We start from the raw sequence: 23,069 nt of genomic DNA on the forward strand, positions 1-23,069 counted from the left end.
AATTTTTAAATTTTTGGACCACGGGAACAGTGCCGACTAATCTATCCTAGTTGGAGGGTGTGACATTTTGGGCGTGTCTATTAGGGGTAACCCACCGCACAAACTGTCCGGCAGTGGTCATTCATGATTCCTCTCGTGGTACTGAACAACTCCAAAGCTGTTTTAGGTGGTACAGATTTAAGCTGATCTAGCCTAGCTTTGGTCTGGAAATTAGATAACTCTTGTCAGGGATACTCCATCACTACAAATGTCTGGCAATTACATAGCTCTGTCAGGGGTACTCCACCACTAGAAATGTCTGTCAGTGTGTTTTTGTAATACCTGAAGATGTACGGTACATTGCTGTGCGATTTTCATGTGGTACACTTTTGAGCTAATCTAGACTAGTTGGGCGGCATGGCATTTTGGGCGGGGAATCCCACACCCACCACCAGAAACCCGGCAGATGATACCAGATATACATACATTGATACCATATAGGAGAAAATTGGTACACTTTTCAGCTAGGTTAACACCCTGGGCTCCCGCTCTATAATGAAGACGGATTTTACATTTGGAGCTGTACAGAATGGACTAATATCGGCGCAGAGACCCACACGTTACGGTTTCAAATTTGAATTGACTTCAGTTATCTCCCTTCATTCACATCAACAATTTAAACGGCCCCCTTATTTTGTGTCAAGTTTGAATGGAATTCTTTCAACTGTTTCCTGGGAGTTGAACTTACAAGCAAAAATGTAAACGGAACGGGCAATAAATCCTGAAAAAGTAATAATGATTATTGCCTAGTCGAATAATAAGTACGTAAATCGAATTCAATTACCAAATGCCATTGAAACAAATCATACTGATCGTATCGCTGTAACACAGATATAAAAGTTATATAATAGCTAAAGCTAGAATTCAAAACCTATATATGGATGCAGATAAATGGTGATACAGGCAATATTGACGGTGATGGTAGGTACTGGCAATATTGACAAGTGTTCGGTCACCTTAATAATCAATTTATAATGTCACTGGCCATGTCGTCGATTATACTGTTCCACTACTAAATTGGTTATTGCTGTATAAAAGATGCTAGAACCGTCTGTTTCCTATCTAGTTTGTGATGACTACTTTTGAGTTTAAGCTGGTGGACCCGAAACCACGCCGCTTAACTTAGGATCGAAACCACGCCGCTTAACTCAAAGTGAACGCCCCCGCCCCCGCACCCCCGCCACACACACACACACACACACACCCACACATCCACACGTAACAATAACGCTCTATAACAAACCATCAAGCAACAAGACAGACAGCAAAAAACGTGAAAAAGACACCAGCCAAAATACCAATGTATTTCGACATTTTCACTCTTAATTGACTGTTTAGCAAGTTAAATAGCATTATCTTTAATTGGCTGGGAAAATAACAAACATACTTAGATCATTTGGATTACATGCAACCAAAAACTCATTAGAAACTCATATGTTTTATTAGACTTCGTTTGCCTCAGCACTTTATGTATTTGTATTTCGACATATTCGCTCTTACTTGACTCTTTAGCAAGTTAATACGGTACCGTTATCTTTAATTGGCTGGGAAAATAACAAACAGAATTATATCATTTTGATCATATATTACATGTAACTAACAACTCATTAGAAACTCATAATATGTTTTATTAGTCTTGGGTTAAATTTGGATCTTATGGTATCTGGGTCATGCCACTTATTTATAAGACAATGTCCAAATTTTAACAGCAATTACCACCATATGTAGAAGGGCAATGTCGTTTTCCAATACTTCTACAATATGCAGCAGTTCTTCTGTTAGCTTCAGCTCTTTCCCTTCTTAATTCATCAACAATATTTACATATCTTCTGTCTCGGTGAAATGATTTGGCCGATTCACTGTCCAGAAAAACCTTTTCTACAAAAAAAATCTTTTTGTTATTACATGAGTTGATTTAAAGGGTGTATGGCTCTATTCTTTGGAACCTTAAAATAGATGAAAACGTGTCTAAAAGCACATCTTAATGTAATATGAATGTGCATAAAGCGATTTATTTTCAATTCTTAAAATTTTTATTGTAATTTCTAATCCATTATGATTCTTATATTCAATTCTCGTCTTCTGAGTTGGGTGGCCGAATGATTTAACGTGTGCGCTTTAGATCATAAGGCTTGTCATTGATTCAAGTAGCGTGGTTTAGATTCCCACCCAGTACGTGGGTTTCTCAGGGCCCTATGGTTTCCTCCCACTACTAAAGACCCCTACGCGCACGCAAATTATTGAAATAAAATTGAACCATATGTTAGTCCCGAAATAACCGAGTTTGTGTCGAAAACCTCATATTATCATCTCCGGTGGCGATACTTCCCCTTGAGACACCAGACTAATTGTTTGTCAGTGCTTTAATTGCCTCAGTTGCAGCAAGAAGACCGGAATCTTAATCTGGTGGAATACGAAGTGTGAATCCCTGAACTGTGCTTAAGAATAGCTTAAATGGGGATTAGGTAAGATTAGATAAAGAGCTGACGGTTCTCGCTATAGCTAATGAAAACAGAATATGCTGAATATTTTAGTCAAATTGCTCCAATCTGAACCGTGATATTAACGATTCAATTTTAGGCTAGCCTCGATCATCATCACTAACATTGGTACGATAATAAACAAAGTCTATTTATTTTTACGTCAAGTTATCCATCACAAAATGTATTCAAATCCACTAAAGATCGTGGGATAACGATGGCATCGACAGTTGATTATGGTCTGGATAATAATTTAGATAACGTTGCAGGCCTACAGCAAGACCTGCAATAGGCAGATTAGATCTTGCAAATGCATGTTTAACCAGGATCATTACACGACGAATTCGCTATGTTGGTCCTGATCAGGTCCATTCTTAAATTTTGCACTATTCACAAATGGCCACTGAGATGAATAAACCCATTCCAGAACAGAATGGAATTTTACCACGATATAAAAGTAAATTGAAATTGTCTATAGACAATAGTGATAGCACTAAGGACACGTGTTTTATATTGAAATTTACAAGCAATAAGCTTACCTGATTCTACTGTAGCCAAAGCTAAACTAACGACTAATAAGCCTGAAAAATATAATATCATCATATAATTTCAAAAGGCAACACTTCGCCGACTGGTGAAAAAAAAATCTTGGGATTTCTGTTCACCGATCACTAGTAGACCAGAGGCTGGGCGCGGGGGGGGGGGGGGGTCCATCAAATGGGCACAAAACCAGACACAACTGGTAATCAGTCCGCCGTTGGGGCGTTTTCGAGATATTCGGGGTCAAAATTTTACTCTAGAAAAGTTGGGTCTGGTTTTGTGCCCATTTGATGGACACGCCCCTCCCACGCTGAGCCTCCAGACTATAGCCTATTAACCGATCTATTTATGAACCTTTGAAATTAAACAATTTATACCAATTTTGCCTTTACAAATTTTAATGTTAGAAAAATACGAACCCGTAGAGAATTATTCGGTAATCATATTCAACGAGAAACGGTTAACTTTTGTACATAAATGAAATTATAGCAAAGTTTAAGTATAAAGGTAAAACATGCACAAATCCCGGAAAACAGGGAGACTGCCACTTACCTAGAAAGATGGGCGAAATAACTACTTTTACTTTAGAAACCATTGTGTCACCGTATCTAAACAATCAACAACAATATACTGTAAGTAAACTTTATATCTCCTGTTGTGCTAAATGCCCGCGTCCTATGTTCTGTTCTTGTTGATATTTAACGTCTACTTCCACGGTAGTGATGTCTCGCCAAAGTTGTTTGCTCTGTTGCTTATATAGTCTGCTACCCGGATCTAGAATTGTTTTGTTAGCTAACTAATCACTTGATATTAGCCTTGACATAAATTACGCCGTATTTTGCGTCTTGTTGAGTGAGAAAGAGACGGGTCTGTGTGTGTGGGGGGGGGGGGAGGGGGTAACGTCCACTCGACACAGACTAGATCATTTCGGGACACTAACATATGGCACAAACACAGTTGGGGTTTAACGTCCACTCGACACAAACTAGGTCATTTCGGGACTAACATGGTTCGATATTTTCTTTCCATAATTTGCCTACGAGTAGGGGTCTTGAGCTGTGGGAGGATTTCGGGGGATCCGGAGAAAACCCACGAGGGACAGACTACCCCGATCCTTGCCATGTACACGCCTGGAAGCGAAACCACGTCATACGAATCATTGACAACAGACCTTATGGTCAAACGCACCCCACCACCGCCACTCCCCCCAACATTTACAACTTAATCTATTGTAAAGTGAAAGCATGACTTTAGTAAATGTCAAATGAGCATAATTAGGCCTGCAGCCAAAATTCCAGTGTGAAGTTCCGCTACCAGGTCCTTCCCACTAAACAAACTATACTTTTTTGGAAAGTTTATAACACCAGGAACACAAATCCAGATAGTTTCACGCAAACTGTTTGCAATAACTCGATTTAGGGCCAGATTAAAATTGATATAATTGCCAAGTAAATGCTACATTTATAATAACAATTGTGAAGTTGACATAAAATTATATATTGGCGAAAACCCCGATGCCTTCATCCTATGCAAAGAATATGCTATTGTTTCCCAATGTCAGTGGTGCAGGAAGGGGCGGGGGATATGACGGCAGCGTCTAGGTATTCATATGGAATATAAAATGGTGTCCCATGCACACGTTGGCGTACGCGTAAAAGAACTCGAAATTCGGAATAAAGAGTAGACCATAACGTCGCTGTTTGGACCAAATTCCCCCTATAGCATAATGTATGGCGTATTTACATCTTCATTATCCCGGTTGATACAGAAAATTTAGGCGTTAAACTCTATTTGATTACTTTTTCTCTTCATTTATTGCCACTCCCTTACAGTATTACTTGGGTTTTGCCATGTGTCTATTCTAGTGAGAAAATAACATATTTATAGATGCTTTGTTTCATTTCAAATAATTGTTAAGAATTTAGCCTGAAATGTAATCTGAACTAAAGGTTTACAGATATATAAGTAGAAATACTGTTTTGGGAGAAGTTATTCCCTCACCCCACCCCCACCTCTACTCTCAGATTCGGTGAACCGTCTATTTTTCGGGCAATGTATTTTTCACTGTTTCGGGCATAAATATCAGAGAATGGAGATTGCGTCCGTACATCATGGAAACATAATTGTATAATTGCGTCCTTAATTAGAAATAAACAACCAGTGATTCATTCAGAAAATTCGGGTGAAAATTTTCGGGCAAAAGCCCCCCACCTCGCCCCAAATGAATTGGCCCCCTACGCCCATGTAGCCCCTTACCTGTTGTTCAATCCGATTTAGACTGTTGAATCAAATATTGTTTAAACTATTGTTGTCCCTCCCATCCGAACGACTGGTGATTGTCTCGCGCCATCATTCTTCAAACCCGCTACGGTCTTATACTAACTCTCACTAAACAGGCAGATCTCTAGATTCTGTCCCATTTCTGATCCTCTCGTTCACAAGTATTTGCTCCCAGGTAATCAGGTAATAATCCATTAATCCACCAATGAGGTCACCCAAGACTTTATATATTACGCCATCTGGAACAGTCTCTCAGAAAAAGTTTATGAAAGATAGGTTGCCAGGCAACAAAACATACGCCCACAGCAGCTAAATCGTCCGAGCGGTCGTCAAGGGTTGTTGCATATATTTATTCCTTTGTAGGTAATTGGGGGCCTTTACAAGACAGTTCCACACAGATCAGATTATAAATTTTGTCGTTTGAGGGTTTACAAGGTTCTACAAACTGAAACAAGGTTCTCAACTCTGGAAGTAATCTACAGAAATTGTTAAAATTTGACAGGCTTTTTCGTTTTACTAATTTAAATAATGCATACAAATTTCATACAGATCACATGATCACTTTTGTCATTCTAACGTTCACAATCGCCATAACTCTAGAAATTATTGACGGAAATTGCTGAAATTCAATAGGCCCGTTTCACAAATTTAAATGATGCATATAAATTTCATACATATCGGATGATAACTGTCATCAATTTAAATCATGCATATAAATTTCACAAAGATCTGGTTATAACTTTTTGCGTTAGAGCGTTCACAAGGATCAGTAAAGTGAAACAAGGGCCATAAATCTAGATGTAATAAACGGAAATTGCTGAAATTCAATAGGCTTCTCCGTTTCACTAATCTAAATAATGCATATAAATTTCACAAAGATCGAATGATAACTTTTGGCGTTGGGGCGTTCACAAGGTTCAATAAAGTGAAACAAGGGCCATAACTCTAGACGTAATAAACGGAAATTGCTGAAATTCAATAGGCTTCTTCGTCTCACTAATTTAAATAATGCATATAATTTTCAGAAAGATCGAATGATAACTTTTGACGTTAGAGCGTTCACAAGGATCAGTAAAGTGAAACAAGGGCCATAACTCTAGACGTAATAAACGGAAATTGCTGAAATTCAATAGGCTTCTTCGTCTCACTAATTTAAATAATGCATATAATTTTCAGAAAGATCGAATGATAACTTTTGACGTTAGAGCGTTCACAAGGATAAGTAAAGTGAAACAAGGGCAATAACTCTAGACGTAATAAACGGAAATTGCTGAAATTCAATAGGCTTCTTCGTCTCACTAATTTAAATAATGCATATAATTTTCAGAAAGATCGAATGATAACTTTTGACGTTAGAGCGTTCACAAGGATCAGTAAAGTGAAACAAGGGCCATAACTCTAGACGTAATACACGGAAATTGCTGAAATTTGGTAGGCTTCTTCGTTTCTGTAATCTTAATAATGCATATAAATTTCAGAAAGATCGGGTGATAACTTTTGACGTTGGGGCGATCACAGGGTTCAATAAAGTGAAACAAGGGCCATAACTCTAGATGTAATAAACGGAAATTGCTGAAATTGAATAGGCTTTTTCGTCTCACTAATTTAAATAATCCATATAATTTTCAGAAAGATCAAATGATAACTTTTGACGTTAGAGCGTTCACAAGGATCAATAAAGTAAAACAAGGGCCATAACTCTAGACGTAATAAACGGAAATTGCTGAAATTCAATAGGCTTCTTCGTTTCAGTAAAGATGATAACTTTTGACGTTAGAGCGTTCACAGGGATCAATAAAGTGAAACAAGGGCAATAACTCTAGACGTAATAAACGGAAATTGCCAAAATTCAATAGGCTTCTTCGTTTCACTAATTTAAATAATGCATATAAATTTCAGAAAGATCGGATGATAACTTTTGGAGTTCGCGCGTTCACAAGGTTCAATTAAGTGAAACAAGGGCCATAACCTTTGACGTAATAAACAGAAATTGTTGAAATTCAATAGGCTTCTTCGTTTCACTAACTTAAATATTGCATATAAATTTCACAAAGATCGTATGTCAACTTTTGGCATTAGAGCGTTCACAAGGTTCAACAAAGTGAAACATGGGCCATAACTCTAGACGTAATAAACGGAAATTATTGAAATTAAATAGGGTTCTTCATCTCACTAATGTAAACAACACATATCAATTTTAAAACAAGTGGATGATAACTTTTGGCGTTAGAGCGTTCACAAGAAATTGTGGACGACGGACCGACGGACGGACGGGCGGGGGCGACGGCAATATACGTCCACATTTCAATGTGGGCGTATAAAAACGCACGAAACTACTAGTATCCAAAATGAAGTCACTTACACAATTCGGTTAAAATTGGCATAAATAAGCTTATGTGCTTTCGTGCCATGTCTACGAGCAAGACGAAAAACATAAACTCGTTGCATGTAAAGCCATTTGAGCGGTGGATCTGCAATTCTGAGTAAAGTCTAACATCCATATTGTACTCTGGGTCACACGATACATCGCGGCATATAGTTCCTGTTCGGTTTTTGTTTTTGTGTTCATATTTCAAGTTTATTTTTGGCGAATAAATGCAGAAAAGTAGGGCACAGTATCATCAAGTTATAGGATATAGAGAAAATGTCTTCTTGTTTTGAAATATTTCAAATCATAATAAATTTTAATATTAAGATCCTGGTACAGAAAGATAGAGAGGCTAATTAACGAACTTGGTCCATCTCGTAGAATAAACAAGAATGACATATAATCTCTTCAATCTTTATAGGTGACCCATATTTATCTTACTGTCAACGATACTTACTAGATGCGCAAAATTGTCTGAGTTCACAGAATGGTCCAAACATGCAAAGCAAGTTTAACATGTGAAGGTCTTTTATAAAGAGATGAAGTTAATTGACATATATGCGGACTCGAAGTATCCCGAGACATTTCCAACAGAGGTACGGCGCTATACTGCCCTGAAAAAAGTCTCCGTCTACATTATACACAATACAAAATGTCATTGTAATAATAGTTTTATGATCAGCACCACTGATATCACTATAGTTAATTTAGTAACGGATTCTTATCGGACTCTGTCCTCTATCCATTACTGCCTGATCCTATACACAACTAATATGAAAATAAGGTCCCCCCCCCCCCCACCTAGGTTCTAAAGCTATTTTGGAATCCTTGCCTTCTATTTTTCACCGTGATTCTTCTTTGTTCGCGGAAAGGAATCATTTCTTACCACATCCAACACAAATTTATAATAATCCAACGCTATTTTCATGTAGAATTTAGCGATCCAAAAACACAAACAAGTTTCTTTTGAATTGATCCGCCATTATAAAGCTCACGTCTTTCGGCCATGTCTCATAGGAACACGTCTGTCATATAAAGTGGCTTTGTTGCGATTGGAAGGTAAACAAAACAACTGTGTTAATAATTAGTAATGTAACACACACAATGTGATCAATGTCTTTGCATCCACTCTGCGGCGGAAACAATCGCGTATTTTCGGCAGCATTCCTCAGCATTCTGAATATCGACCGATCCATTATTAAAATTTTCGCCCATTGTGCCTGTGTTTATAATGTTGTCTGTAATTATCTATATTCGCCCATAAGTGTGTCTGTCATTCGTTTTATTATTTTTAGTCTATAACTTGGTTTAAGAGATAAGTTCTGTGTGAACAGTCTGTTGTTGTATGGAGTTTTGTAATATTACATTGGCAGGATCAACAATGTTCGTGGTTTGATATTTGTATTTGTAAAATCTCTTACGGATAAATGGTGGACAGGGTGGCATGAAGGAATTGGCTTCTTGTCTGGATATCACAGGCAATGTCTTCACTAAAAAAAAACAAAGAAGAGATTTAACGAAACCAATTTCCTATTTGGCATACATTAAACATGCATCCCAGCGGGCACAGAACGTTGTGACAACGTTTTTCAGAGGTTGTATCACAACGTCTGAAATAAGTCAGCTGTAGGTTGTTTTGCAACAAACTCTTACGTTGTGACAACGTTGTACGGACGTCAAAGCAACATTGTCACAACGTTGTGTGGTGGTTGACGAAAAGTTGTGTGGTGGTTGACGAAAAGTTGTGACAACGTTGTACGGACGTCAAAGCAACATTGTCACAACGTTGTGTGGTGGTTGACGAAAAGTTGTGACAACGTTGTACGGACGTCAAAGCAACATTGTCACAACGTTGTGTGGTGGTTGACGAAAAGTTGTGACAACGTTGTACGGACGTTCAAGCAGCATTGTCACAACATTGTGTGGTGGTTGACGAAAAGTTGTCACGACGTCAGAATTTGTTGTTTTGCAACGTTGTGTGGTGGTTGGCGAAAAGTTGTCACGACGTCAGAATTTGTTGTTTTGAGGTTGTATAAAACCCAGTATAAGCCCCATCCGAACTCCCTACAGTTCTGCCCCTACTGGACTAACGAAGACGGGAATAGGCGGCCGGGCAGAATGGAAGTTAAATTAGGTGTGTGTGCGGGGAAGGGGGGGGGGGCTTAAATGCCCGACAGATTTGGGCCACGGTTTTGACATAGTGAAACGATACGCGAAGTTTCAACACTCTCACTCAATTAGAATCAAAGTTATTGTGTCCCATCACAACCAATCTAATTGCTTCTTTCTGAATAAAATCAGTATCAATTAATAGGACAGTACGTAGTTTCAAAACATTCAATTCAAACGATTATATTACAGACAATATTAATGCTAGAGTCATATAACTTTGCAGTAATGGGTAAAGGTAATAGAATCTGATCATTAAATTTTAAGTAATGGTCATGTAATGAGTAATGGAAGATTTCAAAAGTAATGAGTAATGGAAATGTAATTAATTACATTCCGAAAATCATGTAATGGTCAATTACATTTCAATTACATTTAATGGCGCATTCTTTGAATGGCATTTAGTAATTAGAACATAATCAAATAACGCACTTTTATGGAATAACAATTACTATGGTTTATTTCACTGCAACGTTTCAACAAGATTTCACAAGTCGTTTTCAAGCATATATACACAAATAAATAAAATGAGAAAGATATGAATATATATATAAACATCAGTGCGAACTATCCAATGGTATGCATGTCTTTAAATCTGATTGATTAAATGCTAAATTAGCACTAATCTTTAAATAGTAATAAAATGTAATTATTTACTTTCAATGTAATGGGTAATGAATGATATTGCTAAAAATGAGAAAGTAATTTTAATGCAATTGGTACTGTAATAATAATAATAATTTATTATTTATAATGCGCCTATTACCAATATAAAACACTCAATGCTCAATGGCGCAGTTAACATTTTGTGGACATCACACATAGAAAATAAAATAAAATTAAATGGATGATAAAAGAACTTAAAATGGCTTATAAAGATTATAATAAAATATGACATGTAATAAACAAATTTAAACTGTACATGTACTTAATTGGTCCCTCTTCTGTCCGGCTCATATTTTAGATGAGCCGAAACTGCTGTTATTATCTCGGCTTCATTGCAGCTCGGCTGACTGATCATTACACTATCTGAAGAATACAAAAAACTGTATATTTACTCTGTCAAATTTTGTAAATTATATAATTCAGTCCGATCAAAAAGGTGGTCCTGAAGCTGTAACAGATAATTCTGCATCCCATGAATTATGGACCAAAGGTGGCTTATTGGGTAAAACGCTGGCTCGCTTGTCTGAAGGTCGCATTTTCGATCCCTACATTTGCCGAGAAAGTTCAGTAGGCCTGACAAGGACAACTGTTAGTCGTTTGGATGGTATGAAAAACCGAGGCCTCGTGTACACATTGACGTGCAAGTAAAAGATCTCTTGGCAGTTGGAATTCGATATAAGAGTAGGCCATAGTGCCGCTGCCCGGGCAAATTTTTCCTTCATTGCACGCGGTATAGCGCATGCCCATCTTCATTAGCCTAGTCTGAGCAGAACAGTAGGACGTTAAACCCCATATGAATTATATTATATATGACCCAATAACACATTCTATATGAGACATCGCTTGTGTTATTACTTTCATATTCTCCATAAATTTGTACGTGTTAAATTACAAAAAAGATAGGTTGCCAGGCAACGAAACATACGCCCACAGCAGCTAAATCGTCCGGGCGGTCAAGAGTTGTCGCATATTTTTACTTTTTTCGGTAATGAAACATTTATAATACACTAAAATCTGATTAAGAGCAACAACTCAGAAAACCATTAGAATTTGTTTGGTTTTTATAAAGTTCTGCCCCATGCTAACGTTTTGTATACAAAACTTTTAATACTGTATCATGGATTTAGCTGTCCAAGTCATAAAGATAGGTTGCCAGGCAACGAAACATACGCCCACAGTAGCTAAATCGTCCAGGCAGTCAACAACAGTTGTCACATATTTTTACTTTTTTCGGTAATGAAACATTTATAATACACTAAAATCTGATTTAGAGCAACAACTCAGAAAACCATTAGAATTTGTTAGGTTTTTATAAAGTTCTGCCCCATGCTAACGTTTTGTATACAAAACTTTTAATACTGTATCATGGATTTAGCTGTTTCAAGTCATAAAAATTCATTGAAAATCAATATACTTGTTCGCCTCAAGATCTTAAACTCTGTGTATCAATCTGGAGTCAATCGGATATTAACTTTGGCCTCTAGAGCGTCCCCAAGATTTTTCAAAGTGATCAAGGGCCATAACTTTGGCAGTAATTATCAGAAATCTTTGAAAATCAATAGGATTCTTCGCCTCGTGACCTCAAACACTGTGTATAAATTTAAAGTCAATGAGATTAACTTTAGCCTTTAGAGCATCCACAAGGTTTTTTGAAGTGATCAAGGGCCATAACTCTGGAAGTAATTATCACTGAAAATGAATAGACTTCTTCGTCTCATGACCTTAAACACTGTGTATAAATTTAAAGTCAATCGGATATTAACTTTAGACTCTAGAGCGTCCACAAGATTTTTCAAAGTGATCAAGGGCCATAACTCTGGCAGTAATTATCGTAAATTGCTGAAAATCAATAGGCTTTTTCGTCTCATGACCTTAAACACTGCGTATAAATTTAAAGTCAATCGGATATTAACTTTGGCCTCTAGAGCGTCCACAAGATATTTTGAAGTGATCAAGGGCCATAACTCTGGCAGTAATTATCGGAAATCGCCGAAAATCAATAGGCTTCTTCGTCTCATGACCTTAAACACTGTGTATAAATTTAAAGTCAATCGGATATTAAGTTTGGCCTCTAGAGCGTCCACAAGATTTTTTGAAGTGACCAAGGACCATAACTCTGGCAGTAATTATCGGAAATCGCTGAAAATCAATAGGCTTCTTCGTCTCATGACCTTAAACACTGTGTATAAATTTAAAGTCAATCGGATATTAACTTTGGCCTCTAGAGCGTCCCCAAGATTTTTTGAAGTGATCAAGCAATTGTGGACGCCGGACCGACGGACGAACGGACGGGGGCGAGGACAATATACGACCACATTTCAATGTCGGCGTATAAAAAGATCAACACTCATCGATGAAGTAATAAAAACTCGTGTATGCCCATACCATGTTTGATTATCAGATATTTAAGGATATGTTCGTAAATTGAGTATGATAAAAACAAACCTCGGACAACTTTGTAAATTTCTAAGTCCATTATGGACCGCCTCCCTTTATTTCCCTTTAAATTAAATTGGGCCATTAGGGAATTAGACATCAACCTGTTAAAATAAAAAGACATACTGTTTATGCGTTTGACAATACCACGAATTTTGACTTTCCATTCCTTGACACCTAGATATGGACATAAATGGGTTGCAACGCATATAATAATGTAATATGTTTGTATATTAACTGATTTACATTTAATCGTTTCTGTTTTTACTGTAATGTCTAATCAGTTATGTTCGGCGAAATACGCGAAGAGAGAGAGAGAAATGGGGTTTAACGTCCACTTGACACAAACTTGGTCATTTCGGGACTAACACATGGTTCAATTTTATTTCAATAATTCGCTAGCGCATAGGGGTCTTTTTAGCAGTGGGAGGAAACCGGAGGACCCGGAGAAAACCCACCAGGTTAGACAGGCGACCAAACTCCTTGTCACGTACAACCGGGGAATCGAAACCCCGCCAGTTGACTCAATGACAGACCGTATGATACAGCGTGCGCGTGCTAACCATTCGGCCATCCAACCCCCCATACGCGAAGAGTCCAAATTGAATGCCAGTCTTTGGCGTCTGGTTATTCAAGTTTACACCCGCATATAGTATTCTCTTGGGTATATTTAACTTCATTCTTCGAGTCTCTCTATTACAAATGAAATTTGAAAGCATTCTTGCGCGCGATTCGTGTGGCAATTTCAAAACTTTAACTTTGTGTTAAATATTGGACATTAGAAGCCCATCTTTTCACGGTTACAACATTGATGTTGGGTTTAATTAAACAATGAGTCCCATGGTTGCAATGTCGAAGACTGTGGATGATATTGAGTTAGAGACTTGACTCCTTTAAGACGAAGACGATTGGAAAACGAATGTACGATTATTTTATCAATTTGTTTTCAAAAGAAAGAATACGACTTTAAACTGGTAACCACCAATGCTCATCAGATGGGTTACCTATAGCTATAACATGAAATAAATGAAACACATCTAGTATATTATTATATTTCAATCACTGTAATATTTACAATCAATGTCAGTTCAATTATGCAGGTGTATGCTCATGGATATTGATGTTGTACATTTAATAATAAAATTACCCTTCACTTGAATTAAATCTAAAACCCACAAGCATGTAATTAAAGAGCTGTGGTGTTAACAGTCGCACTAGCCCGGCATTATATCCACCTGTCCGTAGATCGACAAAGTACAAGATTTAATTTTCAGAGCATATATGTTTTGTTGCGTGTCAACCTATCTTTTTAATTAAGATCGTAGACTTGGTTGCCTAATAATTAAGATGTATACAGCGACTTGGTTAACCGTTCATCGGTTACTACTGGTGAAACGGTTAAAAAAATTACAAACCGATATTCGTTTTCATATCATATTTGACATTCAAAACCAGGAATGGTAGCCAAAATGTTTTCATTCACTAAAGACTATATAAATAGTTCATACAGCACAAAGTTCATATAGCATTTGTCATTTGTAATATATCACGGGAAATTAATGTCTTATTAATTCCCGCTCGAAGTTTTGTACACGTTACATTATTATTAACACTCCCTGCAAAGCTTGGGGTAGTATCAACTTATCTAAACAATTCATGAAATTGGTAACCCTATAAATTTAAAGATAATAGATAATGGGAAAGTCCATTATACAATACTATAAATATTGAAATGGCCCCTTCCAATTCCAGACATAGATTGAAATAGCTCTTTCCAAATCCAGACATAGCAAATGACCAAAAACTAAATGATTAAAATGCAATACAATTATAAAATAAAAACACTAAAGTTTCAGAACTAAAATAAATCATTTAAGAGATAATAAAACATATTTAAAATACTCAATTTACTTTGCAAGGAGGGTTCAATAATGAAATGACAATAGAAGTTCGACTACGTGGAAATGGCACCAGTAGAAAATAATCTACAATTACCGAAACAATTAATTCTTTTATATCATAATTATTTCTAAATGGACACAAAATATTAATTAATCGTAACATACCTAATTCTCAACTGTTACGCCTTCTAGCAACTTATAAAACTCGACAGTTTATCACAGCTCTATAAAAGCAGCCATGCAGGTTTGGCTGGGATTCCTTTTTGGCGGAAAGATGTTTAAATTTGATTGGGCCAACTGTCAACCTTGGGTGTGTTTTAAAATAAAATATGTATAAGATAATTAATCTTGACCTTTATTGGGTTTTTTTTATATACCGGTACATTAAATATAGATATTTTGCAATTAAGTTAAGAACGTAATTAAGTTTTAAAGGTGTAATAAACGTTTAATAAATGTTTTTTAAAAAATATTTTTTTTCAAATGGCGTGTATAGGTAATTGTTACCTATTCATTGCGGGTTCTTTATAAACGGTTCATAAACGTTTAAAAAAATCATATTTACGGTACTACGTTTTAATGGAAAATTTTGTAAGAAAACATCAATTATGAACGTTATCTAAACATATTATATTAAACATTTTTATCAATATTTATCGAAAACTTCTGAAAAACTTACACTTAAAACATTTAAAAAACGTTTAATAAATATTTTTTTTTTTACATAACCTTTTAGAAACAAGAAAAATAACAAAAACAAAAACAAAAAACGTTTTTGAAATATTTTGTGCTTGCTGGGATTCACTTAGAACTGTAATGAATTAAATAATGGCCAGGTTTCACACTTATATATAATGAGCGCCATGGAAAACGCATCACTTAGTTTTTCGTATAACAAAATGATCCTGTAAACATATCTTATTTATTTTGCTTCTTATTGTGAACAATATTCAAATGGGAACACATCAATAACAACACATTTGTACACTTATGGATGTTTAATCTGTAATCAACGGTACAAAGTCAGAGGGGTCAAAACCAAAAGTACGACACAGATGTCAGTAGCGCGTGTGTCCTCCACGGGCTTTTACGCACGCTGTGCAGCGACGTCGCATGGAATTAACCAATGTTTGAAAGAAGGCCTGGGGCAAATTGTTCCATTCTTGGACAAGAGCAGCTTCTAAAGCAGCAATGGTGTGCATCTGTGGTCTCCGATACAGACGGCGTCCAATCTCATCCCAGACATGTTCTATTGGTGCCATGTCCGGAGACATGGCTGGCCAGTTCAAGACATTGATGTTGTTAGCAGCCAGGAAGTCCATACTAAAACGGGCGGTATGCGAACGTGCATTATCCTGTTGGAAGTGCTGAAGTTGTGGGTGCGCTCGAAACATCGGAACAACAATTGGTTGCAAGACATCATCACGGTAGGCTACAGCATTAACGCGACCCCTGCAAATGTGTAGGGCGGTCCGGTGATGAAATGTGTTGCCTCCCCACATCATTACACTTCCCCCACCCCATCGATTCGTTTCGAAGACGCAGCAGTCTGCAAGACGTTCCTCAAGACGTCTCCACACACGTTGACGGCCATCAGCGTGATAAAGATGAAAGCGACTCCCATCACTGAAGAGCACACTTTGCCAGTCTACTCTTCTCCATGCCTGGTGTGTCCTTGAGCCCATATCAAACGCCGCTGACGGTGATGATCCCTAAGGATAGCTCCAACATAAGGTCGTCGTCGAGTCCTACTTCTCTTAGACGACGTCTTACGGTGTTGGCACTTACTGGTCCTTTTCTTTCGACGACTGCCGCACATGCTTGAGTCGCTGGGCAGAATCTGTCACGCAGATGAGTGACCCGGATGTAGCGGTCTTGAGCCTGGGTTGTAACGCGTTGTGGACCAGGACGTTGACGGTCACGCGTTGATCCAGTAACTCGAATACGTTCCACCAACCTTACAGTAGTGGACTGATGACAATTGAGGTGTCTGGCAATAATAGCACGCGTAGACATGCCAGCCCTGGACATTCCCATGGCTTCATTCCGTTGATTTTCAGTAAGTCTCGGCATCTCTAGCTCGATTCCTTCACACGTCCAACAACAAATTACGACAAATTCACGTTTCACAGTTCATGTACAGCACATTAAGTTGAAAACATGCTTTTAAAGGGCTCACACACAATGCTGCAGGTGAATATTGGGTTTTTCATGTGCATCTCATGCAATTTTTTTTTGTGCACACGGGCCGAATTTTTTTGCGTTTGGGAGCATTGTGTGAAACAATAGTTCATAGTATTGCATAATATTATACATACAAAACCAACTAGTAATAAAATATTTGGGAAAAAAAGTGATGCGTTTTCCATGGCGCTCAGTAATATAACGGTATCTACTTAAAATGATCATTTGAATACTTAAAAGAGATTGAATTGATTTCATTATTCTTTTATTATTATTTCTTTTTTTTATACCGGAATAGTATTATTAAATTTACATTAGCACTATTAGATGTCGATCTACGGCTGTTTTTATTAATAATTTGTTTAGTGAAGCCGAATGATAAAAATTGCGTTAAGTCTACGTCGATCGAGATTTTGCCGTGGGTAACAAAACTCCGTCAAATCAAATAGCCCAGTGACGTGTAGAATAGATCAAATGGCTTGCTATGTGTCGCAAATTATTCGTTTAACGGCAATGTATATGAGTAATATGAAAAAACTAATGATGAGAGATTTAATTTAGTTAGATCTACTTGCGCAACACATCAACGCAAATGTCTAGCCTAGACAAGTGCAGATCACGTCGGTTCTAAATTCTACGTCGCTTGGCCTAGACTCGTGTATTCTGAGCGGACTGACACAATCATGCAGCTGGTCCAGCTAGTTTTAAAAGTTAAAGCAAGAATTTCATATTTTTTAAGAAAGTCAAAACATAATTATTTCTATATCTTTTGCTCAATAGGCTGTCAACTCAATATTATAGGATCATAGGTATCATTATGGCACTTATAAAATCATTCACACCGGAAATAATAACACAATTACCACCTTTGTTGTTCTACCCCCCCCCCCCCCCCATGGAAAAACTATCTGCCAACATTTGAATTAGAAGTTGAAAATGATATTTTGGCCAATTTCTCAACTGGCAATAGTGAATTATAGGAATAATAGGATTATTCTGTAACAAGGTAGGACTGTTTATAGATACCATCTATTTTAAAGCTTTACTTTAATACATTTTAAAAATATAACTTAAAAATATGAAATTCACTCGGCACAGCTGCAGTCTGAGTGTGTTTTGAAATGAACGTCGCCACTTACATCGCGGTAGTCAACAAAGTCCAAACCTACATTGCCGGTAATCAAATTCGAGGGGCTTTCATATTCAACTTAATAATAATAGTCTCTGTTACTACATGATGTATGTATAGGTGCGCGTGTTTTACATACATGTAAATATAGTTGGTGTTTTTGTTGTTTTATAGCCATTGATAATGCTGTTGCGTAGGTAGCCTAATGTTTTGTTTGTATTTGTATGCTGTCTCTAATAGCCTAATGGGGTGTTAAGATACAATATAATTTTATCTGATCTTATATTAGCCTTAGAAGAAGCAATTGACGATTTTTATATCCCTTCCACATACCCGGTTGAGAGTTAAAATAATAGAACTTACCTTCGGCACGAACCAAAAAACCAATATGGCGTCCCAGAAGCATCTTTCGCGGCAACATTTAGAGTCACGTTATCAGTTTCCGCGGGAAAAAAAACCGCTAGTGTTACCAGATAATTTACTGAAGAATTAACCGGAATATTTGTCAGCTTCTAGTTGTTTTACAATAAGCCTTAAATAAAATGTATTATAGTTTGTATTGTGTTATTAAATCTCGATCTACGTCGTTAACCAATACAACTGTACCCAAGATCATACGTCAATTTCTATAGATAAGCGCATTGCAATTCCTGTTTTATGCACTGAATTTGTGTAGCAAACGCTGCACACTACACAATATGCATTAATCACCATTTTCTGTGTTTTGTGTTATTATTTCAATTGATAAACACCGGATGTAAAAACAGCGACATTTAGGTGCGGGAGAGGCATCTCGTTTAAAGTTCATAATACATTTTTATAATACTTGACGGACGCAAACGCCTTTTCTTGCTTTCCCAACCCGTGTGCTCAGCAACATGAAAGCAAGCCAGTATTGCCTATTTAGTACACCAATAACTTTAATGCATTAAAGGAAATTATGATTTCCGAAAAATTATAAAACAAATAACTGACCGATGTCGCACACCGCCGAGTGGGACCCGACGAAATGTTTCAATCCGCGATCAATGCAGTACAAATTCGCCGTGTTCAATGACAAGAAAGTGAAAATGTTTTATTATACTTAAAAATCATCGAATTTGGGGATCTTTTTTTGACTGACAAGAAAGCAAAATATTTTCTTCCAAATAACATTCTGAAAGTTCCGCTTTCACTTTCTCTCGGGATTTTGAATGTGACTTTTTACCTAAATGGCTGCCGGGAACAGGGAATGTCAGGCAATGTCATGACCTTGACTCAGGTTACAACCCCAAAATTGACCTTGCGGGTGCGGGTCACGACTTTGACCTTGAGATTTATTCGTGATATCTGGGTTGTTCATGAAGTTTTGGGACTTTTTCGATCCCAAGGTCAAGGGTCAGGTCAAAGGTCAAGGCCCCATTCGAAAGGTCAATGAGTTGCCTATCCATGGTCATGACCTTTGATTTGCCGCGCAGACCAGGGGCCCCACCATGTGCCCGGGAGCATCGAACTCAGTAGATATTTTGGTGACCTTGACCCTTTCTGATGACCTTGACCTACCGGGGTCATGTGGACCAAGATGACATTTTGGAAGGTCAAGGTCCAGTGGTCCTGACTTTATTAGATGGGCCCCTAGGGTTCAAAAACCAAAATACTTCCGGGGCCCCTAGCGGGTCAAGGTCACGACTTTTGGTTGGCGATTTTAAAAAATGAAGAACACATGTTGGGTCAGTCTATCGGGTCACCAAACCCCGGGGCGATCGGATGACATTTTTGGGGCAAATTTCCCTAGAAAGTGAAATAGCCGAGCATTACAGCGGTGTGGTCTAAGGGCAGATAACTCGCCCATCCCAAATCGGATCCGACGACCTTGAGGTCGTGGCTATTTAAACTAAATTGACCCCTGGGAGTCTCGTGGTGACCTTGGTTTGACAATCAGAGGTCAAGGTTCGAACTGCTATATATGACGTTTCGATAACGTTATGACAATGTTGTGACAACGTTTTAACAACGTTGTGACAACAACCTGTATATGAAGTTTTGATAACGTTGTGACAACGTTGTGACAACAAACTGTATATGACGTTTTGATAACGTTTTGAAGACGTTGTGACAATGTTGTGACCACGTTGTAACAACGCCGTGACAACAACCTGTATATGACGTTTTGATAACGTTGTGACAACGTTGTGACAACAACCTGTATATGACGTTTTGATAACGTTTAAAAAACGTTGTGACAACGTTGTGACCACGTTGTAACAACGCCGTGACAACAACCTGTATATGACGTTTTGATAACGTTGTGGCAACGTTGTGACAACAACCTGTATATGACGTTTTGATAACGTTTTGAAGACGTTGTGACAACGTTGTGACCACGTTGTAACAAAGCCGTGACAACAACCTGTATATGACGTTTTGATAACGTTGTGACAACAACCTGTATATGACGTTTGAATAACGTTTTGATGACGTTGTGACAACGTTGTGACAACAACCTGTATATGACGTTTTGATAACGTTTTGAAGACGTTGTTACAACGTTGTGACAACGTTGTAACAACGTTGTAACAACGCCGTGACGACAACCTGTATATGACGTTTTGATAACGTTGTGACAACGTTGTGACAACAACCTGTATATGACGTTAGAATAACGTCTTGATGACGTTGTGACAATGTTGTGACAACGTTGTGACAACAACCTGTATATGACGTTTTGATAACGTTTTGATGACGTTGTGACAACGTTGTGTCAACAACCTGTATATGACGTAAATACAACGTCGAATATTGGTCGAAAACACGTTGTACAACGTCACGACCAATATTGACGTTGTCACAATGTTGTAACAACGTTGCGTGCCCGCTGGGATTATGCAAGAGCTAAATCTGCCCATTGCAGGTCTTTCTTTAGGCCTGAAATGTTTTCTAAAGTATTAATTAGACATTAATTAACTGATCCAGGCCTTAATCAACTCTCGATGGCATCAGATTTCTCCGATATTAAATAGATTAGAATGGTTCAGCGATACTTTGATTTAATCAAATATGGAGGACCGAGACTTAGCTTCGATCGACCAGTACGGTGGTTGAAATTATTGCACACGTCTGTCAAACCCTCAATGGCTAATATCTTCGCTTGCAATAGAGTAATTTGAATGAAATTTTCAAATTATTCATTTTACATCATCTACTTTCGAACTAGTATAGCAAGAATGGCAAGTTCTTTATCTAAATCTTACATAATGTATCTTTAAAGAAATATTTCTATAATTTTATTCTTTCTAGGTCTACAAGAAATATACTTTTAGATAAAAATACATTTAGGTTGCACTAAATGACCTAATCAACCCTATGGGGAACGTATCTTTAAAACATCTCAAAATTGCATAAACTTACATTATGTAATAGACTAAGCCCCACTATGGAAGTTAATATCCCGTGACTTTTAAATGACGAGTGTTTTATGCCAGTCGAGTGATTTTACAATAGCCGGACGGGTACCAATCTAATATAATTTATACCTATAAACAAAACAAACGAATAAAACAGTTTGAGTTATTTTTGTGATTAATACAGTTGTATTTGTCTATAACCCATAAAATCAAACTAATTTGTATAACACAAATAATTAAACACAGTACCTATTCCTTGTAGTCCGTCCACATAAATATCTGAAAACATAAATTATATAATTATTAGGTATAGGTTAACGGTGTTTAAATATATTTTGAGCCTACATTTGTTCAAAATAGGGTGCTTTTTTTGTAATTTCATTCAAAAACTCAAAACGTTTACACCCATGGAACCCTCTGGTATGGGTCAACTTTATTTCTTATTATGCTACCAATCTTTCAAATGTGTTCTGCGTTAAACATCTAAATCTGCAATTTGCACAATAATGTACACAAGAAAACGTTGCGTTTGACGGGGGCTGGTTGAAAGTTCATTTTAATGAAGTTTTGTGTCTAATTGTTTGTTGTTTGTTTTTTTTTTTGGGGGGGGGGGGTAAATAAAAAAAAAGATTAACAAGACAAACTCACCAGTAAGAAGAATAAACACAATCATTAAATCATATCTATCCATCTTGAAGAAAAAGTAAGTACGTATTTACTATACCTGTAAATAACATCTATGAAAATCAACACGGTTGGATCTCACCTGAAATATTTTACATGACCTCAAAGACTACTAGTTGCTCTCGTTCATCAAGACACAATACTACTTGAAGTTGAAGTCAAGTGCTTGAATTTGAGTTTGAATGTCAAAGGGATAAGAACGGTTCACGATGATCTTAACATTTTATTAAATATTTCCTGACATATTCATTGGTGCACCTAATCAAATGTTAATGCATGTTCTGGAAAAGTGCCGACTTCTTATTTTCATTCATTATATGGGAATAATTCATTTGTAAATGGCCCAACTTTACGCATTGAGTAGGCCCTACTGTGACCTATCAGGTACATTAACTTAAATTATTTTTTTTATTATCACGGATAAAGTGCAGAGAAATTTCAAGAGCATTACATTTAATTGCCCTATTATATTTTGCCACCCCCATCACTCCATCCCCGATCCCTACGCACCCCAACCCAGATAAAGAACATCACTGAGTGAAAGCGAAATACGTTACATAGATAAATGTTAAGTACAACAATAGGTAATTGATAATCGAAATTCGTCGAAAGAATTCATTGTACTGAGCCCTATGGCCATCGGATTAACATCGCACTGGATATCCAAGTCGGGTGCTCTCTAAGTAAACAACTATAGTTTTACGATATGTTTCTAGGGTAACTTGATATGCCTGCTCACAGGTCTATAAATGATTCCAGAAGATTTGAAGAATATAGAAGAACTGTTTTCTGAATTTTAGAGGTGTGTGG

General features: G+C 37.2%; 2 long non-coding RNA genes across 4 annotated transcripts; both read right to left on the bottom strand.

The window, feature by feature from the left end:
- Positions 1–1,651: 1,651 nt before the first annotated feature.
- LOC126823739 (uncharacterized) lies at positions 1,652–22,238 on the bottom strand. Of its 3 annotated transcripts, none has more exons than XR_007681288.2 (7): positions 22,224–22,238; positions 21,825–21,854; positions 7,702–9,197; positions 5,316–5,815; positions 3,612–3,833; positions 3,059–3,100; positions 1,652–1,917 (listed from the first exon to the last, which is right to left on the bottom strand). It is a non-coding gene; the product is annotated as an uncharacterized LOC126823739 (long non-coding RNA). The 3 variants fall into 3 exon arrangements; XR_008788525.1 differs by adding an exon at positions 21,580–21,704 and having other exon boundaries at positions 5,316–9,197; XR_008788524.1 differs by having other exon boundaries at positions 5,316–9,197.
- On the bottom strand, positions 10,352–18,851 carry LOC126828431 (uncharacterized). Its single transcript, XR_007683051.2, has 3 exons — positions 18,556–18,851; positions 12,988–13,082; positions 10,352–10,905 (listed from the first exon to the last, which is right to left on the bottom strand). It is a non-coding gene; the product is annotated as an uncharacterized LOC126828431 (long non-coding RNA).
- Positions 22,239–23,069: the final 831 nt, after the last annotated feature.

This window comes from Patella vulgata, chromosome 6 (genome assembly GCF_932274485.2).
Source record: "Patella vulgata chromosome 6, xgPatVulg1.2, whole genome shotgun sequence".
NCBI classification, from domain to species: domain Eukaryota; kingdom Metazoa; phylum Mollusca; class Gastropoda; family Patellidae; genus Patella; species Patella vulgata.